The 13,535-nt window shown below is 49.5% G+C and overlaps 1 protein-coding gene across 3 annotated transcripts in view; it reads right to left on the bottom strand.

Annotated features, from left to right (window-relative positions):
- The window catches only part of FUZ (fuzzy planar cell polarity protein), a 158,837-nt gene that overhangs the window by 136,938 nt on the left and 8,364 nt on the right, over positions 1 to 13,535 (bottom strand). The window lies entirely within an intron of this gene.

The following is a 13,535-nucleotide window of genomic DNA, read 5'->3' as shown; positions in this document are numbered from 1 at the left end:
CACTGGCTTGCTGTTAGACCCTGAAAGGCTGGTACAGGGAATACAGGGGGGCGCCCTAGGAGAGCCCCCAGCACATGGCATCGTACATCCAACACTGGAATAGGGTTTGGGTATCAAAGTACTAACCATTGTCAAATTTAGGGCGAGAGCACAGTGACTGGGGTCCTGATTATCAGGATCCCAGTCAGACTAGTCAGAAAACACCATAATACCAGCAAAAAGAGGGGGTAACCATTAAAGCAGATTCTACTTTCCTACAATCTTTGGGCGCAGAGAAATCAGAAGTAATGCGAGCTCAGTGACACAAAGGATAACAGTGAAGACCAAGTAAGACGTGAAGGAAACTAACCAGGTGACAGTCTGAGGTTTGTGCCGCTGGGACCTATACCCTACTGTACTTTAGTTCTTCCCAGGCTCCTCTTTATGTTGATGTTATGGGGTATTTATAAAGCGCATGTCTAATCCAAGGAGTGTCCCGGCGCTAACAGGTTCCCCTTGAAAGAAAAACAGTGTGCAATCTCATCCCAACAAAGTCCCCATTGCTGATGGAACAACCAGGTCTTAAGTTGGTGCCTGAAACTGAGAAGCTCTTGTTCTTGTCTGAGAGAAAGAGGCAGACCATTCCATAGTCTTCCAGCTACCACCTGGAATTAACGTCCCCCCCCCCCTTCCTAGCCCGGATGAATTTAGGCACCGATAGCAAATGTTTGGTCCATGACCTCAAAGTCCTGGCTGGGGTGTAGGGTATAATTTTATTTATGATGTACTGAGCCCCGCTATTATGGAGCCTCTTTAAGGCCAACACAAGGTACTTAAAATGAACCCTATTTTTCACTGAGAGCCAGTGCAGAGCTTTTAAATGAGCCGTCATATGAGTCCTGGACCCAGCCAGAGAAATAGCTCTAGCGGCCGCATTTTGAACTACCTGTAGGCTGCCCAATAGATGATTTGGGATGCCTAGAAAAAGCACATTTGCATAATCCAGCCTTGACGTGATCAAGGCTTGGACCACAGTTTTCCTGTGGGACAAGGGGAGCAGCTGTAAGAAGTTTCTCATCATTTTTAAGAGCCTAAAACACATGCCGGCCACAGATTGAATCCTGCGACTTCATGGAAAGATCTGAGTCAAGCAAGAATCCAAGGTTTTTCATGGTGGTAACTGGACCAGAAGATGGAGGCTGATCCTGGGGCCACCAATTTCGCCGTTCGTCATCCGGAGTATGTCCGAAGAAGATTATTTTAGTTTTGGCGGAGTTGCATGACAGTTGATTTTGTCGGAACCAATCAAACACTTTAGTCAGCCATAAATTGATTGAATTATCATTAAACAACTAGTCCTTCTTGCAAGTGAACAACAGTTGGGTGTCGTCTGCATAAGTTAAGACTTTTGCCCATGTTGTTCAGCTAGGGGTGCCAGCGGTGCCATATAAATATTAAATAAAGTTGGACTCAAAACTGAGCCTTGAGGCACTCCAACATTCAGCGTAGGAATATCCTCTGAGAAAGGGGGGGAACCAGACAGATTGCTGAAGGCCTTCCAGAAAGGAAAAAAAAAACACCTGAAAACTGTGCCCCCAATGCCACATTCACAGAGTCTCTGTAAGAGTCGTGTGTGGGGCACGGTTTCAAAAGCCACAGAGAGGTCCAGCAGTATCAATACTGCCTTTCCTCCTCTATCAAGGGTGTCTTGATAGTTTCAGTGACTTCCAATAGGGTAGTTTCTGTACTATAATTTGCTGTAAACTCCGATTGACTGGGATGAAGAGCGTTAGTAGCCTCAGTCTGTAATAACCGCATTCACACACTTCTCCAACGCCTTGGCGAAAAAAGGGAGCAGTGTTATGGGCCTATAGTTGCTTACCACTGCTGGGTCAGCTGAGGGTTTCTTTAAAAGAGGAAGAATTTTACCCTGTTTCCACCTCGCAGGGACATTTCCTTCTAACAAGGGCAGATTCAGGACCTGATTAATGGCTAGATTCAGTGCCTCAGCGACAGATGCCACTATTTTTGCGGGACATGGTTCCGAAGTTGAACCAGATTTAAGCGCCTTCATGATGGTAAGCGATGTATCCAAGGAGATAGGCGAGAAGTCCAAAAGTATTACATCCGGAGAGTGACTTTCAGGATCTGGTACATCGTCCAGACTCATACAGATAGGATTGTCAAATGAATCCTGAATGGACTTAATTTTGTCAAAGAAAAATTTTGCAACCTGATTCGTCCGTTCAAGGGTGGGAGTGAAAAGGCTCTGAGTGACGTTGGGGGATGCAAAGTCTTTGACAATTTTAAACCGTTCTCTACTACTGTTCCTGGCTTGTTCAATTTTAGTTGCCAGAAAGCTTTTTTTCTCAACCCGAACTTTAGCATAGTGCGCTTTAAGTGCCTGTTTGTAGGCGTTTTTTGGGTCTCGGCCTAGAGACGCGCGAAGAGAGTTCTCGGCAGAGAACTATTGTAATCATTTCAGCCGGCAAACGAGACAAGAGCTGGGCACGCGCCCAGCATTCTGAATGGGAGAGGAGCGACAAGAGCTGGCCACGCGCGGATTTAGTCGCGCTCACAGTGCCAGCGTCTCCGCCGCGCCCCGATTACTGCTCTCTTCCTGGCCGGCTTCACGGAAGGTAGCATGCTTGTTTATACATGTCCCTGCATGTTTGCTTTGCCCATGTCCCTCGGTGTTGCTGTGCCGGACCATGTTTTTTGATGTTCTTAGAGCCTGTGTCTATTTACAGTTCCTATGAGTTTACATTTTCCATGCCTGGGTTAATTTGTGTCCTTTTCCGTGTTTCTGAGTGAGTGTGTGATATGTGCGTGTGTGCGTTGGACCCTTCGTCTTTGCTGTGCTTGTGTTTAACTGTGCTTCGTGTGCTTGAGTACATTTTTGTTTGCTTTTTCTGGATAATGGTGTTTGCTCGCAGGCCGGTTTTCTTGTGTGTTTGCAGTGCCTGTCTTTAGAGACCCATTTCTGTTTGTTGTGTCGCGATCATGTGTGCGTTTCCTGTTCCCCACTCCTTATGCGTTTATCGTTTCTGAGTTGTTAGGGTCGACCAGTAGACCATACAACTTATATCTGATTAACCAAGCATAGATGTACCCATGAACATATGTTGAGAACGGCGTGTTCAGGCACAAGGTAAACGTCACAAAGTATAGAGAAATTAAGGGGGAAGGCTGGAATGTAGTTTTTGTAACAACTTATATCTGATTAACCAAGCATAGATGTACCCATGAACATATGTTGAGAACGGCGTGTTCAGGCACAAGGTAAACGTCACAAAGTATAGAGAAATTAAGGGGGAAGGCTGGAATGTAGTTTTTGTAACTTTATTTACTGTCTCGGTAAAGAATTTTGAATTAAAATCAAGGCAAAAGGACCAATGAAAGGTAAATAATTAAATGGTTTCAAAAATTCCGACTGGATTGGCACCTGTTTTGGCGAGTGTTATAATATATTTTAGTCCAAGTCAGAAAATGTGCTGGCCAATTCGACCGTGGCTGTGTTTTTGTGTGAATCGCGCTGCCCGCCTCTTGTTTTGTCTGGGAAGGCCTGGCGCCAACAGATCTGCGATGAATCCGTCTTTATTCTATTTTCTCGCATGAAGTTTTACCATGAAACATTCGGGTGCTCCCAGTGGAATCCTGGGCCTGTTTTCGGATTGACCTGTTTATTAGTTTGCGTTAATCTGGAAACGAAACAGGACATGCCACAATTAATATAATTTTCATTGTAAATCTGCAAGTGGAGACTTCTTATTAAAAGCACATTAACGTTGTGAACTAGGTATTCAGTGGGCAGATGAAGTTCGGGGGTAGTTAAAATTTCAGGGCGCATTTACATTTTACTGCAGTGAAAATAACTCGCCCACTAAAACACAAAACTGCTGTTGAGCAAGGAATTGAACATGTAAACATATGGACTTTGTATACAGATGAAAGAAAATCTCACCAGCATGCAACAGGGTTCAGTTAAGAGTCACAGGATGTTATTTTTGGTTTGTTGTCAAACAAGACCTTTTGAGTTTACTAAAATTATATATTCAGTGTACTTCCTCATAGGGTCTATCAGCCATCCCTCATCATCCACTGATTTGCTGTTGCGTCTTTGACGTTTTCTTTTGTCTATTACAGTATTAAGCAATAGGTCAACCTTTGGCTAACTTCACTATAGGCAGGGGCACTGGAATTATGTGGTTCTCTGACTGCAGATTTTTCACATAGTTAAGGATTCGCCACAGTTGCTTCATAATCTATTATCTGGTGCATTTTCTGCATATTTTAACAAAAAATAAATTGGTTTCTAGCGCAAATGGATCAAAAGTTATTTAAAATGTGTTGTTATGTCTTTACCCGCATTGGAACATCCTTCTCAGCGGTTTACTGGCCATCTTTCAGTTGCTTTTTAATGTATTTTGGTTGTTAAACTGGTACTAATGATGTGCAATGTTTGCCCAGAAAGTATTGACATATGTAAAAATGTCACTATAATAAACTAATACAATAATAAAATTTCACATATTTTGGCTTTTCTTCCTTCATAATTTAGTCAACCCTGCCACACAATTTACTGCATACTTCCTTGCCTATTGGTGACGGTATCCTGCACTTTCACGAGGATCACAACCACACACAGTTCAGTGCCAGGAACCACTTCAGCATAGTATACTTTTTGAGACCGAAAAAATATTTTTGCTTTTCGTAAGTGTTTCTGTTTTTTTATGTTGTTGAAGGCCCAGCAGCTACCACAACAATACCGTTTTAAAAATCGTAACAAAATAAGCATTGACAAAGGTAACCCCAGACCTGTGTTTACCAATGGCTGTTTAGAATGTCATGTTTGGAGGAAATTAACAGGTGTTGATTTTTTTCGCTCTATTTAGAGTAATACGTCGCTCAAAATTGCACAAGCAGGTTCTAGTGTGTTTTGTATATTGGGTAGCATTATTCAACTGTCATTCACAGTTTTGTTTGTTCAGTTACTTGCTCAATAATACGTGAATACTTTAGAAGTGTGTGCATTGTACTTAAATGAAACTGTTAGCTAGGCGTTGTGGGTTGAGTGGTGTTGTAGGCGTTGCGGGTTGAGTGGTGCTGTAGGCGTTGCGGGTTGAGTGGTGCTGTAGGCATTGCGGGTTGAGTGGTGCTGTAGGCATTGCAGGTTGAGTGGTGCTGTAGGCATTGCGGGTTGAGTGGTGATGTAGGCATTGCGGGTTGAGTGGTGCTGTACGCAATGGGGATTGAGTGGTTCTGTAGGCGTTGCGGGTTGAGTGGTGATGTAGGCGTTGCCGGTTGAGTGGTGATTTAGGCGTGGCGGGTTGAGTGGTGCTGTAGGCTTTGCGGGTTGAGTGGTGCTGTACGCGGTGGGGATTGAGTGGTGCTGTAGGCGTTGCAGGTTGAGTGGTGATGTAGGCGTTGTGGGTTGAGTGGTGATGTAGGAGTTGCGGGTTGAGTGGTGTTGTACGCGGTGGGGATTGAGTAGTGATGTAGGCATTGCGGGTTGAGTGGTGATGTAGGCGTTGCGCGTTGAGTGGTGCTGTAGGCGTTGCGCGTTGAGTGGTGCTGTAGGCGTTGCGCGTTGAGTGGTGCTATAGGCGTTGCGCGTTGAGTGGTGCTGTACGCAGGGGTGATTGAGTGGTGCCGTAGGCGTTGCGGGTTGAGTGTTGATGTAGGCGTTGCGGGTTGAGTGGTGCTGTACGCGGTGGAGATTGAGTGGTGCTGTAGGTGTTGCGGGTTGAGTGGTGCTGTACGCGGTGGGGATTGAGTGGTGCTGTATTCGGTGGGGAACTGAGTGGTGATGTAGGCGTTGCGAGTTGAGTGGTGCTGTACGCGGTGGGGATTGAGTGGTGCCGTAGGCGTTGCGGGTTGAGTGTTGATGTAGGCGTTGCGGGTTGAGTGGTGCTGTACGCGGTGGAGATTGAGTGGTGCTGTAGGTGTTGCGGGTTGAGTGGTGCTGTACGCGGTGGGGATTGAGTGGTGCTGTATTCGGTGGGGAACTGAGTGGTGATGTAGGCGTTGCGAGTTGAGTGGTGCTGTACGCGGTGGGGATTGAGTGGTGCTGTAGGCGTTGCGGGTTGAGTGGTGCTGTAGGTGTTGCGGGTTGAGTGGAGGCTGTAGGCGTTGCGGGTTGAGTGGAGGCTGTAGGCGTTGCGGGTTGAGTGGAGGCTGTAGGCGTTGCGGGTTGAGTGGAGGCTGTAGGCGTTGCGGGTTGAGTGGAGGCTGTAGGCGTTGCGGGTTGAGTGGAGGCTGTAGGCGTTGCGGGTTGAGTGGAGGCTGTAGGCGTTGCGGGTTGAGTGGAGGCTGTAGGCGTTGCGGGTTGAGTGGTGCTGTAGGCGTTGCGGGTTGAGTGGTGATGTAGGCGTTGCGGGTTGAGTGATGCTGTACGCGGTGGGGATTCAGTGGTGCTGTAGGCATTGCGGGTTGAGTAGTGCTGTAGGCGTTGCGGGTTGAGTAGTGCTGTAGGCGTTGCGGGTTGAGTGGTGATGTAGGCGTTGCGGGTTGAGTGATGCTGTACGCGGTGGTGATTGAGTGGTGCTGTAGGCGTTGCGGGTTGAGTGGTGCTGTAGGCGTTGCGGGTTGAGTGGTGATGTAGGTGTTGCGGGTTGAGTGGTGCTGTACACAGTGGGGATTGAGTGGTGCTGTAGGCGTTGCGGGTTGAGTGATGCTGTACGCGGTGGGGATTGAGTGGTGCTGTAGGCGTTGCAGGTTGAGTGGTGATGTAGGCGTTGCAGGTTGAGTGGTGATGTAGGCGTTGCAGGTTGAGTGGTGATGTAGGCGTTGCGGGTTGAGTGGTGCTGTACGCGGTGGGAATTGAGTGGTGATGCAGGCGTTGCGGGTTGAGTGGTGCTGTAGGTGTTGCGGGTTGAGTGGTGCTGTAGGCGTTGCGGGTTGAGTGGTGCTGTAGGCGTTGCGGGTTGAGTGGTGCTATAGGCGTTGCGGGTTGAGTGGTGCTGTACGCAGGGGTGATTGAGTGGTGCTGTAGGCGTTGCGGGTTGAGTGTTGATGTAGGCGTTGCGGGTTAAGTGGTGCTGTACGCGGTGGGGATTGAGTGGTGATGTAGGCATTGCGGGTTGAGTGGTGCTGTACGCGGTGGGGATTGAGTGGTGCTGTACGCAATGGGAATTGAGTGGTGCTGTAGGCGTTGCGGGTTGAGTGGTGAAGTAGGCGGTGCGGGTTGAGTGGTGATGTAGGCGTTGCGGGTTGAGTGGTGATGTACGTGGTGGGGATTGAGTGGTGATGTAGGCGTTGCGGGTTGAGTGGTGCTGTAGGCGTTGCGGGTTGAGTGGTGCTGTAGGCGTTGCGGGTTGAGTGGTGCTGTACGTGGTGGGGATTGAGTGATGCTGTAGGCGTTGCGGATTGAGTGTTGATGTAGGCGTTGCGGGTTGAGTGGTACTGTACGCGGTGGGGATTGAGTGGTGATGTAGGCATTACAAGTTGAGTGGTGATGTAGGCGTTGCGAGTTGAGTGGTGCTGTACGCGGTGGGGATTGAGTGGTGCTGTATTCGGTGGGGGACTGAGTGGTGCTATAGGCGTTGCGGGTTGAGTGGTGCTGTAGGCGTTGCGGGTTGAGTGATGATGTAGGCGTTGCGGGTTGAGTGATGATGTAGGCGTTGCGGGTTGAGTGGTGCTGTACGCGGTGGGGATTGAGTGGTGCTGTAGGCGTTGCGGGTTTAGTGGTGCTGTAGGCGTTGCAGGTTGAGTAGTGCTGTAGGCGTTGTGTGTTGAGTGGTGCTGTACGCAGGGGTGATTGAGCGGTGCTGTAGGCTTTGGGAGTTGAGCGGTGCTGTACGCGGTGGGGATTGAGTCGTGATGCAGGCGTTGGGTGTTGAGTGGTGCTGTAGGCGGTGCACGTTTTCAGCAGGCACACTCCTCCAGCCATCAGTGCACACTTTCACCAGGCACACACCACTATCCGTCACTGCACGCTTTCACCAGACATACACACCAGCAGTTGTCAGTGCACGCTTTCACCGGGCACAAACACCACCAGCCGTCAGTGCATGCTTTCACCGGGCACAAACACCACCAGACGTCAGTGCACGCTTCCACCAGGCACACACACCACCAGACGTCAGTGCACGCTTCCACCAGGCACACACCACCAGACGTCAGTGCACGCTTTCTCCAGACACACACACACCACCACACATCAGTGCACGCTTTCACCAGGCACACACACCACCAGCCGTCAGTGCACGCTTTCACCAGGCACACACACCACCAGCCAACAGTGCACACTTCCACCAGGCACACACACCAGCAGCCATCAGTGCACAATTTCTACAGGCACACACACATCAGTGCACACATCATTTGTCAATGCATCCACAATTAACTATTGTAGCAATGGCAGTATGGCGCACTTTACTTTTAAACATATTCATCTAAAGCGCAGCATACCACCATTGCTACAAAAATAAATACACTTTTTTTGGCCTACAATTTATAGACTTTTGTTGCAGTTGGTGTTGCAATGTTTAGCAATGCCAGTAGCTCAAACATAATTAACCCGAGACCTATTGCATTGTAAATGCTTGTGCTTATTGGATCAACATTTCTTCTCCATAGGTGCTCAAGGCATTTACACAGACGCATTTCCTGTGTGATGTGTAAGGATATTGCGCACACCCACTCAGTGCAAACAACGCCTGTAGTGAAAAGCTTCACGTCTCCCTATCACTCACCACCTTAATATGTCCGCATAACACTATAGTAAATCAAAGGAGGGAAGTAGAAGCATGGTAGTGGATCCACTCAGCGCACACTCAATTTATCCATGCTAATCATATACAAGAATGGGCACTTGTATTAGAGTGAATCTAATTAAGGGAAACCATATTGTTCAATAAGAGGACTCCCACCCACTGAATTTTACTCTAGTGGCATGCTTCATCATCAAGTCCTTCCCACAGATTTTAGTATTGTGTCTGGGAGAGCTCTATGCGTGGTATAAATCCAAAGTCATCAAAGACACCCCGGCACCGCGATCCCCGACGGAAATAAGAAGTTTTCTGGAGATGGCCACTTACTGTGGTCGGTTCATACCCGGTTTGGCCACCTGGAATGAACTACTACATGCGTTGACTAAATCAGACGCGGCCTAGCACTGGGGCCCGAAAGAGGACGAAGCTTTCCGAGGGATAAAAGACGCCCTTCTAGAAAAAGCCACCCTAGCATACTTTGACTCTACCAAGCGAACGGAAGTGCTGGTTGATGCCAGTCCCGTAGGCCTAGGCGCCGTGCTGACCCATGAACATGAACCAGGCCAGTGGACAGCACTATCTTTCGCCAGCAAGGCCCTCACCCCGACCGAAACCAGATATGCGCAGATCGAACGAGAGGCCCTAGCCATCAAATGGGCCTGCAGCCACTTCCATCTGTATCTGCGAGGCCATCCGTTCGTTATGGTCACTGACCATCAACCACTAGTATCACTCTTCAAGGGGACAGCCCCGCACCCACCACCACGGATAGAACGGTGGGTGATCCAACTACAACCCTACGAAATGGAGGTAGTGTTCCGACCAGGAGCCAAAAACCCCGCGGATTTCCTTTCCCGTCACCCCTCCGCGCTAGAACAGACACACGAGGATGGTGACTGCGAAGAGTTTGCCCAGTGGGTAGCGCTCACATCATGCCCCCAAAGCATGACGCTAGAAGAGATCAGGGAAGCAGCCGTCACTGACACTGTGTACTCCCGGAAATTGAGAGCGGTTCAAGAAGGTTCGTGGGCTGAATACCTCCGCCACACCAACTCCTGGACCTCGGAAGACCGAGAATCAATCACGAAAATGTGGAGGGTCCGGCACGATCTAAGGGGGTCCCGCTTGGTCATCCCCCGGAATCTGAGAGATCGAGCAGTACAGCTTGCCCATGGTGGGCACCAAGGAACCACGAAGATGAAAGCAAGAATGAGGGAGAAAGTATGGTTCCCGGAGCTGGAGAACATGGTGGAGGAATACGTGCGAGGATGCATGGCATGCCAGCTGACGAGCGACCCTGACAAGCCCCTGCCCATCATCACTGAAGAAGCCTGCTCATCCCCCTGGACTAGGGTAAGCGTAGACTTTGGGAGCTTTCCGGGAGATGGACACACGCTGGTTGCTATTGACGCATACTCTAAATACCCGGTGGTAGACAAAGTGACATCCACCACCTTCAACCACGTGGGACCAGCATTAGAGAAGATATTTTCGATGTTTGGATACCCGCAGGAAGTACGTAGTGAAAACGGAACCCCGTTCCAAGGGGCAGAATTTGCCACATTCCTCCAGCAACGTGGAATTCGACACCGTCGCATCACACCTCAATGGCCACAAGCCAATGGGGACGTGGAGAGGTTTATGCGTACGCTAAACAAAATGTTTCGTATAGCTCTGGTGGAGCAAGCTGATCCAGAGCAGAGACTGCATGAGTTCCTGCGCGAGTATCGTGGCACCCCTCACTGCATGACCCAGAGGAGTCCCTGGACTCATGTTTCAGGGGCCCCGGAGAGACCTTCTCCCCAACGTAGAGGAGGCCCAGGAAAGGAGAAGATAAGGGAATCAGCGAGCAAGTTGTCGCCGGAGGGCGACACTAAGGAGGGTGTCACCGGGGACTCCGGTCATCTTACGGAACAGGCGCCCTGGGGGGAAATTCCAAACTCGGTTTGAACCAGGCACATGGACGGTCACCTCAACCAGAGGCACCATGGTAATGGCACAGAAGGGAGCAGAAGAAGTGTCAAGAAACACCTCATGGTTCAAAGAAGTCCCGCTGGCAAATGGCAGAAGAGCAACCCTGGATGTACCGAGCCCCAACACGAATGTGACAACAGATAGCGAAGATGAAATGCCGATGAGCGGACAGCCGAGAGAAGATGAAGGCGCGCAAATTCCCCTGACGCCGGAGGCAACTTCCAGTAGCCCCCGTCGAGACACAGGGAGAGGGGATGCCCACTCACAGCGGTATGGTTTGAGGCCCAAACCACAACCAAGTCAGAGACTGAGAGACTATGCCTGCTTGTTGAGACCCATCAAGGGACACGCAAGAACCGAGCATATTTACCTGTACCTTACCTAACGCAATGTGTACCAGAATGTCAAATGTCTTGAAAAAGGTTATAGTTGGATAGGGATGTAATGGTTAGCGGTCTAGTGTCTCGCACCCCTCATGCATCCACACATCCGCAGGCCAGGCGTGGCCTGCGGGGATGAATAAAAGAAGAGCGGCCGGACGGGGACGTCACTTCCGACTGCCCACAGAAAGTGGTACTCCATGATTTGCTGCCGCTCCGCGCTCCTGCCTACGCGCGCAAATCACTGTGCCAGTAGGCCGCTATCACACAAGGCCTACACAACACCTATGTCATATGCCCTATTCAGACTGCCCGGGCTTTTAACCAACAGCAAGCTCTTCATGTTGGGATTTTACAGCGCTCAGTATACAATTCCCACATTGCAAAATGCTGATAACTTAAAGAACAGCGCAGTCGCTGACGGGGTCACACACGTCAATGGAGTGCATGCATGTATCATATATTCAAAAATAGCAGTCGTGCCAAGCGTCACGCAATAGGCGTGACGCTCACGCATTTCAGTGCGGTGGTCCGCATCACCGCACTGAAATAAATTGTCACGCATACCAGCGGCGCCTGTCACTGTGCCCGGCCGGGCTCTCTCTGCTGCTCCCTCCGAGAGAGGTGCGCCGCCCGTCGTGTTCCTAAACACTCACACACTGTCCTGCAGCTCTCAGCTCTGAGAGCGCTGCAATATCGACTCTGCACTCTGCCACAAAGGAGCAGCCTGTTGCCCTGGAAACGAAATGCGTCTGCGACACATGAGTTTTAATGGTGGGGCTGCCTGCGGCTCATGACACAGGGGCCGGGCTGCCAGTGCCCTGCTCTCGGCCCGACCGGTGATACTGCAGCCAATCACCGACGACCGTGTCACCAGGGGGGCCGGGAATAATTAATCCGGATGTACGGCGGTACAGTCTGGCGTCACGTCCGGAGGCCCGGAAGACAGTAAAGCCGGCGGTGGGGGATTTAAATCTGAGAGTGCCCTGCCACAGCGTGCTCTCTCATGCCATGATGGCCGCAGGGGGCCGCAAACCGATTCCGGGCGGGGCGGCCGCCTGCATCCCGCAAACCTGAGGCTGCAGCAGCTGGCGAAGGTCAGCTGGTCTGACCAGGAGGACGACGAGTGGAGGCAGCAGCAAGCAGAAGACAGGCAGTGCCCTGGCAGTAGTGGCAGTCACTGCTGCACATCGTGGCTGGGCAGCAGCAGGTGGTCAACAGTAGTAAGTAAAGTTTCAGCCCCCACGCAGCGCTGGCTCGAATATTTTCAGTGAGGGGGCGTGGAAGAGATGCCATGAACGGAGAGCTGTCCAATGTGTCTTTGGAACAGAAACTTTGGGGTTTTAGCCCCTCATCTGTTGTTACACAATAAAGGTTCGTTTTTAAAAGGATATTTTTACTGCAAGAGCTCAGGCTGTGAATGTTTGTATAGAGGCCGGCATAGCTGTACTGCAAGTAACAGGCAATTTACTCCTGCATTGTTTCCTCCAAAGTTTGGAGTAAGCCTCCGAAATTCTGGAACTCACAAAAGTTCTGAAAGTGCACTCGGAAAACGGTGACATTCGCAGATTCAGACTTGGAGGAGTATTCTTGGAAAACATTTACACTTCCCTGTCCCACTGATGCAAAGCCAGGGAACATGCAGTGACTAATCAGCGTAGGTCTCTCATGAACGGAACTGCACTTCCCAACTTCTTTAGTTTTCACCAAAGAGAGCAACTTTAGGACAAGAGGAACGCTCTCTTCTACACCCCAACAGTCGACTGTTTTCAGGGTCTTGTATTCCAGTTACGACTTTGGGAGATGACTTACTACTGCCCTTGTCGGGAGTAAATGTGTAACACCTTCCAAGATGAGAAAGAGCCACATCACCCTGGACGAGTGTGCTCTGAACACAATCCAGATCTCAATGATCATTAAATGAAATTAATATTATCTCATTTGATTGATATATACGTACGAATCAGTCAAATCCTGCTGTTTGTTTAATTCTGGTCAGGTGAAGTCCAACTTTCGAACAAAGAGTATATTTTATTTAATTACAGCGTCACTGCTCTGCCCGACTGCCTGTAGCTCACTGCTCTCAGGACGCACTGCCCCAGCCCTCCACGCAGCTGACACAGTGAGTGCAGTCCATGAATTAATTTGTAATATTTATTAGTACTAAAGGTCTAAAATATTATTACAGCTTGACTAACCCTGTAACACAGTGACTGAATACATTAATTATAATAAGCAGCTGAGATCCTCACTGGGGCCTCTCAGCCTGCTTGGTCAGGTCTTACATGTGGCACAGCCTGGACAAACTATTTGTCAATTGTTATTACCTTTTAATTTCTGGTGGTTTACAGCAGTTTCAAGATCTTCCGAGAGTTTTTCGTTGCTCAAATGGGTGTCATTTCTTATATTGATATGTTTACCTGGTCTCCATTGCTTGATTTTGCTCACGAGAAAGTGTCACTCATAGTCGTTGAAATGTCACTCATAA

This window comes from Lissotriton helveticus, chromosome 7 (genome assembly GCF_964261635.1).
Source record: "Lissotriton helveticus chromosome 7, aLisHel1.1, whole genome shotgun sequence".
NCBI lineage: Eukaryota > Metazoa > Chordata > Amphibia > Caudata > Salamandridae > Lissotriton > Lissotriton helveticus.
Note: the sequence above shows the minus strand (reverse complement) of the source record. Positions and strands in the feature narration are given on the sequence as shown.